Source organism: Elephas maximus, chromosome 9 (genome assembly GCF_024166365.1).
Source record: "Elephas maximus indicus isolate mEleMax1 chromosome 9, mEleMax1 primary haplotype, whole genome shotgun sequence".
In the NCBI taxonomy this organism is placed as follows: domain Eukaryota; kingdom Metazoa; phylum Chordata; class Mammalia; order Proboscidea; family Elephantidae; genus Elephas; species Elephas maximus.
Genome location: NC_064827.1, coordinates 10587141 through 10600765, shown reverse-complemented (window position 1 = coordinate 10600765; position 13625 = coordinate 10587141). Strand labels below are relative to the sequence as shown.

Genomic DNA, 13625 nt, shown 5'->3' with positions numbered 1-13625 from the left:
GGGCCAGGAGGCACCAGGGTCGCAGGACCCCGAGGCCACCCGCGGGTCGAGGGAGGAGGGCCGGGGGCGCGCAGGAAACTTACCTCCCTGGCAGCCTGCGGGCGCCTCCGCTACGAGACCAGTTGCGCCACAGTCTGCAAGTTGCCGGGATGTCGCTGCGTCCCCGGGGCGAAGAGAGAGCCGGGCGGGCAGGTGACGGGCCCGAGCAGCGGGCCAAACTCGCCGGGCGCGCCTGCCGGCGGGGGCGCGCAGAGTGCGTGTGCACTGCGCGTCGCGGCGAGCGTGGCCCCGCGTCCCCGTCCTCCGCGTCCTCCGGCCGCCCGAGCAGCGAGCGCCACCGAGCCCACGCCGCTCTCCACGCCGGCGCGGCCTGGCTGGGCGCGGGGCCGGGGTCGGGGCAGCGGCGGGCAGGCGGGCGGGCGGGGCGCAGGCCGGGCGCAGTGCGCGCCCAGGACAGCCAGGCGCAGAGAGCGGCGCGGCGCGGCCCCCGCTCAGGCCCCGCCCGCTGCCGGCTCGGCCCTCTCTCCGCCCCCGCCCGGCCCGCGCCCGCGGGGAGGCCCGGCCAGTTTGCAGCAGCGGCGGGAGCTCGGCTGCAGGCGGCCTGGGCGCCGGCGTCGCTGCAGGGGGACACGGCGCCCTATCTCGCAGCCGCGGGCCCAGGACGCCGAGCGGGGAGGGGCTGGGTTGTGCAAGACTCCAGGGCTGGCCAAGGCCCCCAGCCGTCCTCGGTCTTGAATGCCCCCGGAGCAGGGCTGTGTTTGGATAGGATTTCCCCTTCCACTGGCCACAGAACTCGGCCACGCCTGGTCGCTGCCGGCTGGACTCTGCTTGCGGGAGAAACCCGCATAGACGCCCACTTTCGCCAGAAAGGGACAGGCCAGGATTCCAAGGCAACGGTTTCTCCCCTTTCCGGGACAGCAGGTGTTCCCAGGAAGTAAGACCTACCCAACAGGTAGGGGTAGTCCGGGCAGAGGGAGTCTTAAGGGAGAGAAGGATAGGGGGCTTCAAGTGGACTGTGATGGGAGCGGGGGCCAAGTCCATCTGCTGGCACTGAGTGGGTTGGGGCACGCTTGTTACCTCACAGGGGATCAGGGTAAGATGCTGGCTGGGTGGGTGCGGACCAGATCTGTAGGATTCCTTTGGGAAAAGCTGTCATGGAGGTTATGACCAAATTTACTTAATAGAAACCGAAAAGATAAGGTAAGAGATCTCTCCCTGCTGAATAGAAGCAAGCTGCCTCATCAGCCTCATCACTTCCTTCCACCTTACCCTCATCTTTAAAAAGCAAATGCTGATGGAAAGCATGGGATATTTTCTACCCAAGGAGGGCCAGCATTTCCTGGCTGTTATCCTCAGATATCCCTGGATGGCATAAATGGTTTGCATTGTACTTGAAGATTGGTGGTTGGAACCCACTCACTGGCACCTCGGAAGAAAGGCCGGGCAGTCTTCCATAAAGATTCCAAAACCAAACCCATTGCCGTTGAGTGTATTCCAATTCATAGCAACCCTGTAGGACCAAGCAGAACTGCCCCGCAGTGTTTACAGTGCTGTAATCTTTATGGGAGCAGACCGCCACATCTCTCTCCAGCAGAGTGGCTGGTGGGTTTGAACTGCAAACCTTTCGGTTAGCAGCCAAGCACTTCACCACTGCACCAGCAGGGCTCTTTCCATAAAGATTACAACAAAGAAAACCCTATGGAGTACAGTTCCACTCTGTCCCATAGGGGTGCCATGAGTCAGAGTCAACTCGACTACAACGTGACTTTGTTTATCTTACTCATATATCTCTGACTTGGTGAGCCAAAATGAATTTCTCATTTCTCTGCAAATAAACACCTCCTCTAAGTTTTGAAAGCTCTTTGTACCTCCCCTCACCCCCACTGTCCCACCTTATGTGAGTTTGTGATAGTTTAATGTGGAATATTAAATGGAATTAAAACAAAAAACCCATCGCCGTCGAGTCGATTCCGACTCATAGCGACCCTATAGGCTGGAATACACCACCCACCCAATGCTGTCAATAGCCTGGAATAGAGCTCGGTAACTCCTTGGTAATACAAATATCAACTATTCTTTATCTTCTTCCCCAGCCTACTTCTTCCAGACGTGTCTGGCCATGTCTTGGAGTTTGAGGTCATCACTCGTTGAGGACCCTGTGACTTGCCTCTGGTTTTGTCCTGACATCTTAGGCTCAGAGCTGGAATACACAGCTGGCCCAGCTTGCTCAGTTTACAGATGAGAAGCTTCAGACGCGAAGATGTTAAGTGGCCCAAGGACCAGAACCCAAATTCCTCGACTCCCAATTCCTGAGCAATAAATGATGGATTTATTGCTGGATTAACACGGTTCAAGAATGAAGTTGGGGTGGATAGAGGAATGGTGGAGGGAGGAGGAGCAGATCAGAGAACCTGCTTCTGCCTTGTGAAACATCATCCAGGGGGCAGCATTGCACCACGGGAAGTGGTGGGCAGATGGGCTCTGGGGTGGTGATCCCTGTTTCCTCAGATTCCTGCCCTTAAATCCAAGGAGTGGAAACAGCCTGCTTTCCAGGGAATCAGTGTTAAGTGAGAGCCCTGGTGGCACAAAGGCTAAGTGCAAAGGTTGGTGGTTCAAACCCACCCAGCAGAGCTGCGGGAGAAAGACCTGGTGATCTGCTCCTGTAAAGATTACAGCCTAGGAAAGCCATTGGGGCAGGCAGTTCTACTCTGTCACACAGGTCGCTTGGCTGCACCCAACAACAACAAAAGTGGTAAGTGAAAATGCAAAGTCAGTGCTCATATGTTCTGGTAGCCCAAAACCAAACCAGACCTGTTGCCGTTGAGTCGGTTCCGACTCATAGCAGCCCTGTAGGCAGAGTAGAAGTGCCCCATAAGATTTCCAAGGCTGTAATCTTTACAGGAGAAGAGCACAGATGATCCTTTCCTCTCTCAGAGAAGCTGGTGGGTTCAAACCGCTGACATTTCAGTTGGCAGCCAAGCACTTAACCACGTACCATGAGGGCTCCTTTCTGGTAATAGAGGGGAGGTGAAAACAGAGAAAACCCAACTCAGATGGAATCACAAGAGACCAGAAGTGGCCACCCACATTCCATATAAATAAACGCCCTTCCCATTACGAGATTGGTACTGATGCCTTTCTGTAAAATACAAAGCAAACAGCCTCAGCTTTCTACCGGGAAGTCACAAAGCTGACTGCCCCCTGGCTAGTTAGAGAACTAACTCCGCTCAACAGGAATGTAAGGAACTCTACTGAGAGCTTTAAGATTGCCTCACGGTTGTTGCTAGCTGTTGTCAAGTCACCCTTGATCCGTGGCTACCCCCACGCACAACAGGATTAGACCGCTGTGATCCACGGGGTTTTCCTGGGCTGATTTTTGGAAGCAGGTCACCAGACCTTCCTTCCTAGTCCACCTAAGTCTCGAAGCTCCGCTGAAACCTGTTCAGCATCACAGCAACACACAAGCCTCTGAGGACAGACAGGTGGTACCTGCATGTGAGGTACACTGGCCAGGAATCGAACCCAGATGTGTCATTTCTGTGAATTAATTAATGGAACCAGAGACCTGATTTCTCTGCCAATCCTCTTTCTAAATCTATCAGCAGGAATTTGAGAAAGTCGTCCTCTATTGGAAATAAAACATTAATATCCCCAACAATAGTGACTTGGCCAAAGAACCCGGAAACCTATTTAAAAATCAGAAAACACACATCTAATTATTTTACTTAATTTCAAATGCAGTTTCTCCAACTGACTCCCGATTTGAGAGCAGAATCTTAATACCCCTCTTCTGGGGTTTGCTGAGAAAGGAGTCACTGCATGATGCAAACGGCTGAATGCACTTGGCTGCTAACCAAAAGGCTGGAAGTTCAAGTCCCCCCAGAGGTGCCCTAAAAGAAGAGCCTGGTGATCTACTTCTCAGCCATTGAAAACCCTCTGGAGCATGGTTCTACTCTGACACACGTGGGGTCGCCAAAGTTCGAGTCAACTCGATGGCACCTTTTTTTGTTTGTTTGTTTATTGTGAGAAACAAGCATACGTTCCTTGTGGTAGATGTGTAGTACTAATGGCTCCAAATAATGGCCTCCCTTTCTCCAAATTTTTTCCTCTAACTTTGTGGTCCCCTCCCTCCCTGACTCTGGGCTCAACTGTACAATTTATTCTCTCAATGGAACAATTGCAAACTGGATGCAAATGAAGTCTTAAAAAATTGTGTGCGTTTCTTCTTCTTCTGCTCTTGGAATTTGCCATTGCCAAGAGAACAAGTCTGCTGGACTATGAAAGCTCTTGCAGAGCAGAGCAGAGTCGAGTCGAGCCGAGTCATCACAGCCTGGCCATCCTTGACCAGCCAGCCCTGGATTGACTACAGACACACAAGCAAATCTAGCTGAGACCGGCCATGCGTGGTCCTGATCTGCAGAATCGCCCAGCTGGCCCATGGGCTTGTGAGAAATAATAAATGGTACTTGATTTAAGCCATAGCTTCAGTTACCTGCTGTTGCATAACTCAGTATCTTCTTAGTTACCTAATGCTGCCGTTACACAAATTCCATAAGTGGGTGGCTTTAAAGACCAGGAATTTACTTCTTCACAGTTCAGGAAGCTAGAAGTCCAAATTCAGGACATCACTCTAGGGGGCAGGGCTTTCCTTGTCTATTTGAACTTCTAGTAGCTGCCAGCAATCCTTGGCGTTCCTAGGCTTGTAAACATACCTGTCTCTTTCGTCTGTCTTCCCCTTCTGCTGTGAGTGTCTCTGTGTCTATTCTGTTCTTTTTATAACTCAGAAGGGATTAGGTTTAGGACTTATCCTGCTCAGGTATGATCTTATTAACATAATGAAAGAAAACTGTTATTTCCAAACACAGTTATATTTATGGGTGGTGTTGTTAGGTGCCGTCAAGTCACTTCCAACTCATAGTGACCCCATGTACAAGAGAACGAAGCACTGTCCAGTCCTGTGCTATCCCCATAATAGTTGCTATGCTTGTCAATCCATCTGTGTCAATCCATCTCGTTGAGAGTCTTCCTCTTTTTTGCTGACCCTCTACTTTACCAAGCATACATGGGTTAAAATTTCAACATACTTATTTTGGGGGAAGTAGTTTAATCCCTTATAGTAGCCAAAAGCAGTAACCATTTGCTATTTCTTATCATTCTGTGACCGTTGGGCTGCTTCAGCTGGCCGTTGGGCTGGGCTAGGGCTGGAAGGTGGGGCTGGAAGTCCAAGAAGGTCTCACTCACGTGCCTGGCACCTCAGTCTTCTTCCACGTGACCACTCTCTCCTCATGGCTAGTGGTCACAGGGAAGTCAGACTTCTAGCATGGTAGCTGGCTCCCAAGAGGGAGAAACTGGAAACAGCCAGTGATCTTAAGGACTGAACTTGGGAGTTCCAGAATGTTCTTCAGCTTCATTCCACAGGTCAAAGCAAGTCACAAGGCCAACCAGATTCAAGGAGGGGGGAATAGGCTCCACCTTTTGATTTGAGGAGCCCCGGTGGTACAGTGGTTAAGCACTCGTCTGCTAACCGAAAGTTCAGCTGTTTGAACCTACCAGCCACCCTGTGGGAGAAAGATGTGGGAGGCTGCTTCTGTAAAGATTAAAACAAAAAACCAAATCCATTGCCGTTGGGTTGATTATGACTTATAGTGACCCTATAGAACAGAGTAGAAATGCCCCATAGGGTTTCCAAGGCTGTAATCTTTATGGAAGCAGACTACCATATCTCTCGCCCTTGGAGCTGCTAGTGGGTTCGAACTGCCAACCTTGTGGTTAGCAGCCAAACGCTTAACCACTGTGCCACCAGGGCTCCTCTCTGTAGCAGTTACAGCCCTGGAAACCGTATGGGGCAGTTCTACTCTGCTCTGTAGGGTTGCTATGAGTTAGAATCAACTCGATGGCAACGGATTTGGTTTTCTTTTCTTTTTTCAGTATGTATGCCCTGGTTGCACAACGGTTGAACACTCAGCTGTTAACCAAAAGTTTGGTTGTTCAAACCCATCCAAGTGTCTCCACTGGAGAAAGACCTGGCAATCTGCTTCTTAAAGATTACAACCTAGAAAACTCTATGGGGACAGTTCTACTCTGTAACACATGGGGTTGCTATGAGTCAGAATAGACTCCATGGCACCTAACAACAACAACATGTATGTACAGGAATGGAAGGGCTTGATGGCCACCATCTTGGGGAACTATCTCATCCACTAAGTTTTAGGATAGTTGTTACACCACATGAAATCACTGATACATTCTTTAGCGTGGGACTTTGGGTTGGTTACAAATCCTTTCTGGGCCTTTCTATGAAATGAAGGAGCTTGAGTTTCTCTAAAGTTGCTAATACTTATTTAGCTTTTTCTTTAGTGATATCTTGGGAGCAAACTGAAGTCCAGTGAGTATTCAGAAGGAGCTCTTTGAGGGAATTTGTGGAGCGTTGGCAGCTATGGGTATTTCCACCAGTTCATCTGCCATTTCTTCTCCAACTAGAAAAAAATCCCTCGTGATCCAGATGAGAGGCAGACATTGCTTCCATAGACATGGACAAACCTCCGAATTGTGGGAAAGTAAAGCCAGCAGCATTTGCAGTTCCTACAGGATCGCCTTTCTGTTACATTGCCTTCTCTTTCTAGAAACTTCTCTTCTAAGCATATAGAAAACACTGCCTAGCTGAGTCCGATACATAACTTGAAGTGCTAATTTCGGAAGACCAGCATACCCTGGAGACCATATGTTCTGAGGTTTGGTCTTAAGGTTAGCAAAGGCTTGAAAACCCCATCCCCTCCTCCCTTCTGTCTTAGTTAACTAGAGCTGCTGTAACAGAAATACCACAAGTGGATGGCTTTAACACAGAAATTTATTCTCTCACAGTCTAGGAGGCTAGAAGTTCAAATTCAAGGGGCCAGCTCCTGGGGAATGCTTTCTCTCTCTGTCAGTTCTGGGGGAAGGTCCTTGTCATCAATCTTCCCATGGTCTAGGAGCTTCTCAGAGCAGGGGCCTTGGGTCCAAAGGATGCATTTTCTTCCTGGTTTTCATTCTTGGTGGTATGTGGGCCTCATGTCTCTCTGCTCACCTTTCTCTTTTACATCTCAAAAGAGATTGACTCTAGATACAACCCAGTCTTGTAGATTGAGTCCTGCCTCATTAACATAACTGCCTCTAATCCTGCCTCATTAACATCATAAAAGTAGGATTTACAACACATAGGATAATCACATCAGATCACAAAATGGTGGACAATCACACAATACTGGGAATCATGGCCTAGCCAAGTTGGCACACATTTTGGGGGGACACAATTCAACCTGTGACCCCTTCCTTCTCTTCTTTCTCCCCTCCACCCTCTTCTCTTTCCTCTAGCTTTGCTTTTGTTTCCTTTTGCCTCCTTTCTTTCTTAATTCTACCCATCTCCTTGTTCCTTCTTCCTTCAGGATTGGAAGGAATGTTGGAGTGGAATGATGAGGGCTGGTTTCTCCTCTCAGCTCTGCTCCTGCAGCAGTCAGTCTGCTTTCTTTCTAAGCCTCAGATTCCTGGTCTACGTCATGGAGGGAGAGGGGGTGAGATGAGATGCTTTGAAAGGCTCCTCAGGAGCCTAGCATCCTATGATACACAGGTGCCTTCTTGTAACACATTCAGTGACGAGACTCAGAACCCTCTAGGAAATGTGCGCATGGACCTTAGCCCCTCCCAATCTATTCCCAATATCTGAGAACTTTTCTTCCTAAACTTTTTTAACATTTGAGAACATGCAACTCTACCAGCTACAAGCCCTAATGCCGTTGCTGCTATGTGCCGTTGAGTCAATTCCGACACTTACCGACCCTACAGAAAGAACAGAGTAGAACTGCCCCATAGGGTTTCTAAGGAGCAGCTGGTGGATTTGAATTGCTGACCTTTTGGTTAGCAGCCCAGCTCTTATCCATTGTGTCACAAGCCCTATCAGGCTCATTATCCTATGGCCAGAGGTGGATATTACCCTGACTCTCCTCAAGATTAGCTGATGTGTAACTGATGTCACTGAACAGCTTGTGTAGAAATTGTTGAACGGGAACCTAAACTGCTGTGTAAACCTTCACTGAAAACACAATACAATATTATTAAAAAAAAAAAAAAAAGGATTAGCAGATGTGTACATTCTTCAGCTGGAAACAATATGAAAAGTAGAGACCCGGTGATGGCAGGCATATAGGTCTAACCTGGTAACTCATTTTAGGAACATGGAAAAACACTAAGAAAGATTTCCCTAACAAATTTAGACCCAAATATAAAATTATATGCCCTGAGATTATAATTGCTATCAAACTGACAACAACTCATGGTGACCCCATGTATAACAGGATCGTTGGTATGCCGAGTCCGTCGTTGCGGCCATTGTGTATTCTGAGTGCCTTTCAACCTAGGGGTCTCGTCTTCCAGCTGTCTATGTCCGACAATATTCTGTTGTGATCCATAAGGTTTTCACTGGCTTATTTTCAGAAGTAGGTTGTCAGGTCTTTCCTCCTAGTCTTAGTCTGGGAGCTCCACTGAAACCTGTTCACTGTGGGTGACCCTGCTGGTATTTGAAATACTGATGGTGCATCTTCCAGCTTCATAGCAAAACACAAGCCACCACAGTAGGACAAACTGACAGACGGGTGGTGGCTATTAAGTTCGGCTACTCCTCTCCCCTTCCATATCTTTTCTTGTTACAAATGGACTCACACATATACCTTTTCTAGGTGAATTTTCACTCTGCCCAGAAGTCACAAAAGCGATGTAAACCTCAGTGCGATTTAAAAAAACGAACAAGGCGTGAGAGAACATCAGAATGGAGGGGAGAAGCAGGGTGAAAAAAGCGGAGAAAGGCTAAGATAGCACAGAGAACCAAGCTAAATTCCGGAAAGCATCCGGAAGGCATGAAAAATTCCTACACACATTGTCCACGTCAAGTGTGAATTTGGGCTTTAAGGGATCTGAAAGTCAAGTCCTATAAAGGGAAAAAGGAATCTTTTTTTTTTTTTTTTTTGGCTAGAGGGGTTGGATGAAAAGCTTGAGGCAGGGGAATGAGGCAGAAAGGAGACAGCTGTGTTCCTCAAGCCGCTTCACAAAACCTGTTGCAATGGTGTTGAAACAATATACCTGACATTACAAAAATCCTCTGTGGAAGCAGGAATAAAACCCAGGGCTGCTGTCAGTCCCCGGAGCAGGAGGTAATAGTGGCAGGAGGTACCCTGGAGTCTCCATGATTTTTCATGCCAAAACCTTCTCTGGTGTACTATGTGAATGTTTCTATCCCTTTGAAACATTAACAATTTCCCATCGATAGTGAACACACGTGGTATCAAATGGATCGAAATACAAGGGTGACAGGTCCAGAAAAAATACCAAGAAATAATGGTATCTATCGGGAAGCTGAAAAAGAAGGGAAGGCAATGAATGCAGAAAAGAAACTTGAACTTCCTAAATAGAGGCAATGTGCTGACCACCCGTGATGTCACATGGCTGGCACCTTTCTGTGGCCATTTCCGGAAGGATTCAGGGGCTTGAGGCTGGCTCCCACCTTGGATGGAGGGGAAGCTTCCATGACCAAGACTTGGAGCTTCTCAGCTTTGTTTTCTGAAGGAAGATGGTAGGTCTGATGCTAAAAGCACAACAAATACTTACTGAGCAAAAGTGAAGATTAACTTTTGTCAACCAGGGGAAGCTGTGACACCTTGCCATGTGAATCCACTAGGAAGATAACTTTGGTTTTTGCTTTTATTTCTCAAAAATTTTAGCCACTCTCCTGACATGAAACCATTTAGGCAGCAAGCGTCTCTTGGCAATATTAGAATTTGAATACTTTGCCAGCCAAGTGGAGTCTCTTGTTCTGACACCACTTTAAAGACATCATCAAGAAGCTGTGCCAGCAACTTAAAACATTTTTCTGGGATGGAAGATAGAAAAAGGAACTTTATCAATCAGGCTCTGAAAACTGCCCTAACACGCAACCTATGGACCTCAGGGCCTGATACAACGAAGGTTCATTCTTTGTTCACATCTTCGTTCAGTGGTTGGGTGGGAAGTAGACTGGTTGGTTTCATGCAGTCATTCAAGGACCCTGGCTCCTTCCATCTTGTGGCACCATTATCTTCAGCAAGCAGCCTCCAAGATCCCTGCTGAACCAGACGAGAGTGAAAAGTTTAAGATGCCAGGTACGGAAGTGGTAAATATCATGTCTACCCACATTCCACTGGCCAGAACTCCTCCCATGGCCTCACCTCGTGTGAAAAGCCTGGAACAATGTGATCCAGCACTGAACCCAAGAGAAAGAGGAGAACAAGGGCAATGGTGACCACCACATCTCTGTTCCATGGGCTGCATTAAAACACCAGTGTAGAAACGTCTAGGGGGCGGTGTCTGACCTCCTCCAAGTCCACAAGGGGGAAGGGGAACCCAAGATCAACAGCCCAAGGCTGATTCCTATGAGGTGGAGGTCAGTCAGGCCTCCACCCTTCACCATCTTTACCAATTCTGACCCCAACTATCCCTCACACAGCACTATTTCTCTGCTGGGTTCAGTAGTTCATTGCTATGGTCACATAGAACTCAAAGACCATACTCATGATTATGGGGTTTATTATAAGGGAAGTAACAGTTACAATTCAGGCTCGAGAACACTCAGGACACAGTTCTTCCATCAGAATAGCCTCTCCTCAGCTGTGCTTGCAGGCATGCGTCTCCCTGGCCCTCAGCTTTCTCTCTCTGTGGGCCAGGAAGCCCACCACACCATCTCCTGCTGCCCGGTCTCTCCTTCCTTGGCGATGGTGGGCTCCTCCTTTCTGCTCTGGAATTGGCTCTCTCTTAAGGCAAAACTGACCAATCCCCTTGGTGAGCCACAATTACCGTATCACAGTCCTACCCAGTCACCTGGGTGGGAGTTACAAGACCAAGGCTAGAAAGGCCACACGTAAAATAATTAACTGCGCCACAACCATCCATGCCATATGACCTAGACATCACCATCCTAGGTATATACCCGGGAGAAGTGAAAGTAGGAATGCAAACAGAAACCTGTATACCAGTGTTCATTGCCGCACTTTGCACAACAGCCAAGAGGTGGAAACAACTGAAATGTCTTCCAGGAGATGCGTGGATAAACAGAATGTAGTACACACATGCCAGGGACTATTACTCAACCATAAAGAGAAGTGAAGTCCCGATGCGTGTCGCAACACGGCTGAGCCTAGAAAACATTACGCCGAACAAAATGAGTCATCACAAAAAGGCAGGTGCTGTATGGTCTGGCTTAGAGAAAACCAGAAAATACACAGAAAACTAAGATTATTAGTGGTTACCAGGGGGAAGGGGGAGTGTTTGCTTAGGGCCATTGAGTTTACGGTAATTATGTTCCACATTATGTGGGAATAATTTGGAAAAAGACAGCGACAAAGGTGGCACAACATGAAGCATGTAAACGATGTCACTAGATTGTACGCGCAGAAAGTGGTGAATTGGTGAAGGTTTCTTGGTATATTTTCACCGTCATTTTTAGAAGATTACCAACATTTCTAAATAAAAAGCGGCAGCGGAATCATTCACCTTAAGTTCTTTCTTGCACAGCTATGATTGGTGGCTTAGGAGGGAGAGTTTACAGCAGTCGGGGTTATTCTCCTGGGCTTGCATCCTGATGTTTCCGGGACGTTTGGATTGGAAGCAGCCTCCCATGTGTGCAGGTTTGCATGGTGAGGCTGTCTTGCAAGCGTTTGTGGACAGACGTTGGAGCACACTGAGTCAACCGCCTATGTTGTTTATAGAAAACGGGGCACTTGAAGCGAGTGTAAAGAGAAGCGTCTTCTAGAGCCCTTGCCACAAGGAAAAGTGCTATTGATTCTATTATGAAGGGAGAAAATGGAATCTGGGCAATCACTTCTGAGCTGCTGCAGCTGAGGGCTCTAGAGCCTTTGGGAAGATGAAAAGAAGGGTTAAGTCCTGGCTGTATCTGCAACCCGCCTGTCTGAATGGCTCAGGTGATTTGGGGAGAATGGGGGTTCTGAGGGAAAGAGAAATAGAGTGGGGCCAGTCAGAGGAATGCCATTGTTTTCTAGCACAATCCCCTTTAAAGAAAAAATATGGAGCTGGTAGTGGTGTGGGGATTTGCAAATACTTGAAACCAAGCTGCAATTGCAAATCCAAACTGTGAAGATATAAGTTCAAAAGGGTTGGAGAGTTGCCTAGCTTCTTCATACTGCTTAAAACTCCTCTCTCTCTTGTCTTTTTTTTTTTTTTTTTCCTGTATGAAGAGGAGGGAAGAACACCAGACTGCAGTAAAGGACCAAGCTGAGTCCTCCCCAGGGTCTGCTATCTCCTTGGTGTATGTTTTCCACGGGCTGGAGAAGTGCATGTGGGTGCGTGTGTTGCACGTGTGTGTATGTGTGCCTTACATTTTTTTTCCTCTTAATTTTAAAGTAATGGGTGTAAGCAAGAAGGCTTCTTTCATGATTGTTCAGCATACCAAGAAATATGGTAGCGTTTTCTCCAGAGGCTTTCAGAAGAAATGACGAGAGAACTGGTTTATTTAAAATTTATTATTTATAATTTATTTGTTGTAACAGGGACTTGTTATACTATCACGATAAGAAAAAAAAAAAAAGGCATTCTTTGAACTTGCGCATAAAACACAACCTCAAAAAAGAAAGCCCAGAAAAAGTCCTGGTAAGAAATCTAGCAAAATGTTAACCATTGTTGCCTTTGAGCTAATATCGTATCTACTTCTTTATACTTTTATGTGCTACTTTTAAAATCAGAAAAAGGTAAAGAAATTCTAGAAAAATATTACTAACATTTGAAGATGACAAAAAGTTTGTATTTTTTTTTAAATAGAAAAATTCAGAAATGCAAAAAAGAAATCCTTCATTTTCTTCACTAAGAAACCATCATCGCCAGTATTTGGTGTTGGCTTACTATGCTTTCAAACATTTTATACTTTTTTGAGGGGTGAGGAGGAGGATTAAGTAACATGTTCACAGGGCAAAGGGTCTGAATAGATACTTATCCAAAGAAGACACACAGATGGCCACTATGCACATGAAAAGATGCTCAATGCTACTAGCCTTTAAAAAAAAAAAAAAAACTATATCAAAAGCACTATACTATACCCCTTCATACCTACTAGGATGGCTATAATCAGAGAAATGGATAATAACAAGTGATGGCAAGGATGTGGAGAAATTGACACTCTCGTACACTGTAAGTGGGAAAGTAAAATGGTGCAGTCACTTTGGAAAACCAGCTGGTAGTTCTTCAAAAGATTAAACATAGAGTTACCGTATGACCCTCCTAGGTATATACACTCTTAGCACTTCTGCTCCTTCACTCAAGAGGAATGAAGACCAGTGTTCACACAAAAACTTGCATGTGAATATTTGTGACAGCATTATTCATAAAATCAAAAAAGTGAAAACAACCCAAATATCCACCAACTGTTAAATGGATAAACAAAATTTGGTGTATCCATACATGGAATATTATTTGGCAATAAAAAGAAACGAAGCACTGATAGATACTACAACATGGATGAACTTTGGAAACAAGCTAAGTGAATGAAGCCAGTCACAAAGGACCACATATTGTATGATTCTGTTTATGTGAAATGTCTAGAATAGGCAAATCCATAT

General features: G+C 46.8%; 1 protein-coding gene across 4 annotated transcripts in view; it reads right to left on the bottom strand.

Moving 5' to 3' along the window:
- Nucleotides 1-418, bottom strand: part of PIP5K1B (phosphatidylinositol-4-phosphate 5-kinase type 1 beta) — a 373029-nt gene extending 372611 nt beyond the window's left edge. For 2 of the 4 annotated variants that reach the window (XM_049896709.1, XM_049896708.1), the window contains exon 1: nt 84-418. The gene's annotated coding sequence lies outside the window, so the exon portion shown is untranslated. The remainder of the gene's footprint in view (nt 1-83) is intronic. The other 2 variants (XM_049896712.1, XM_049896711.1) reach the window with 1 other exon arrangement.
- Nucleotides 419-13625: the final 13207 nt, after the last annotated feature.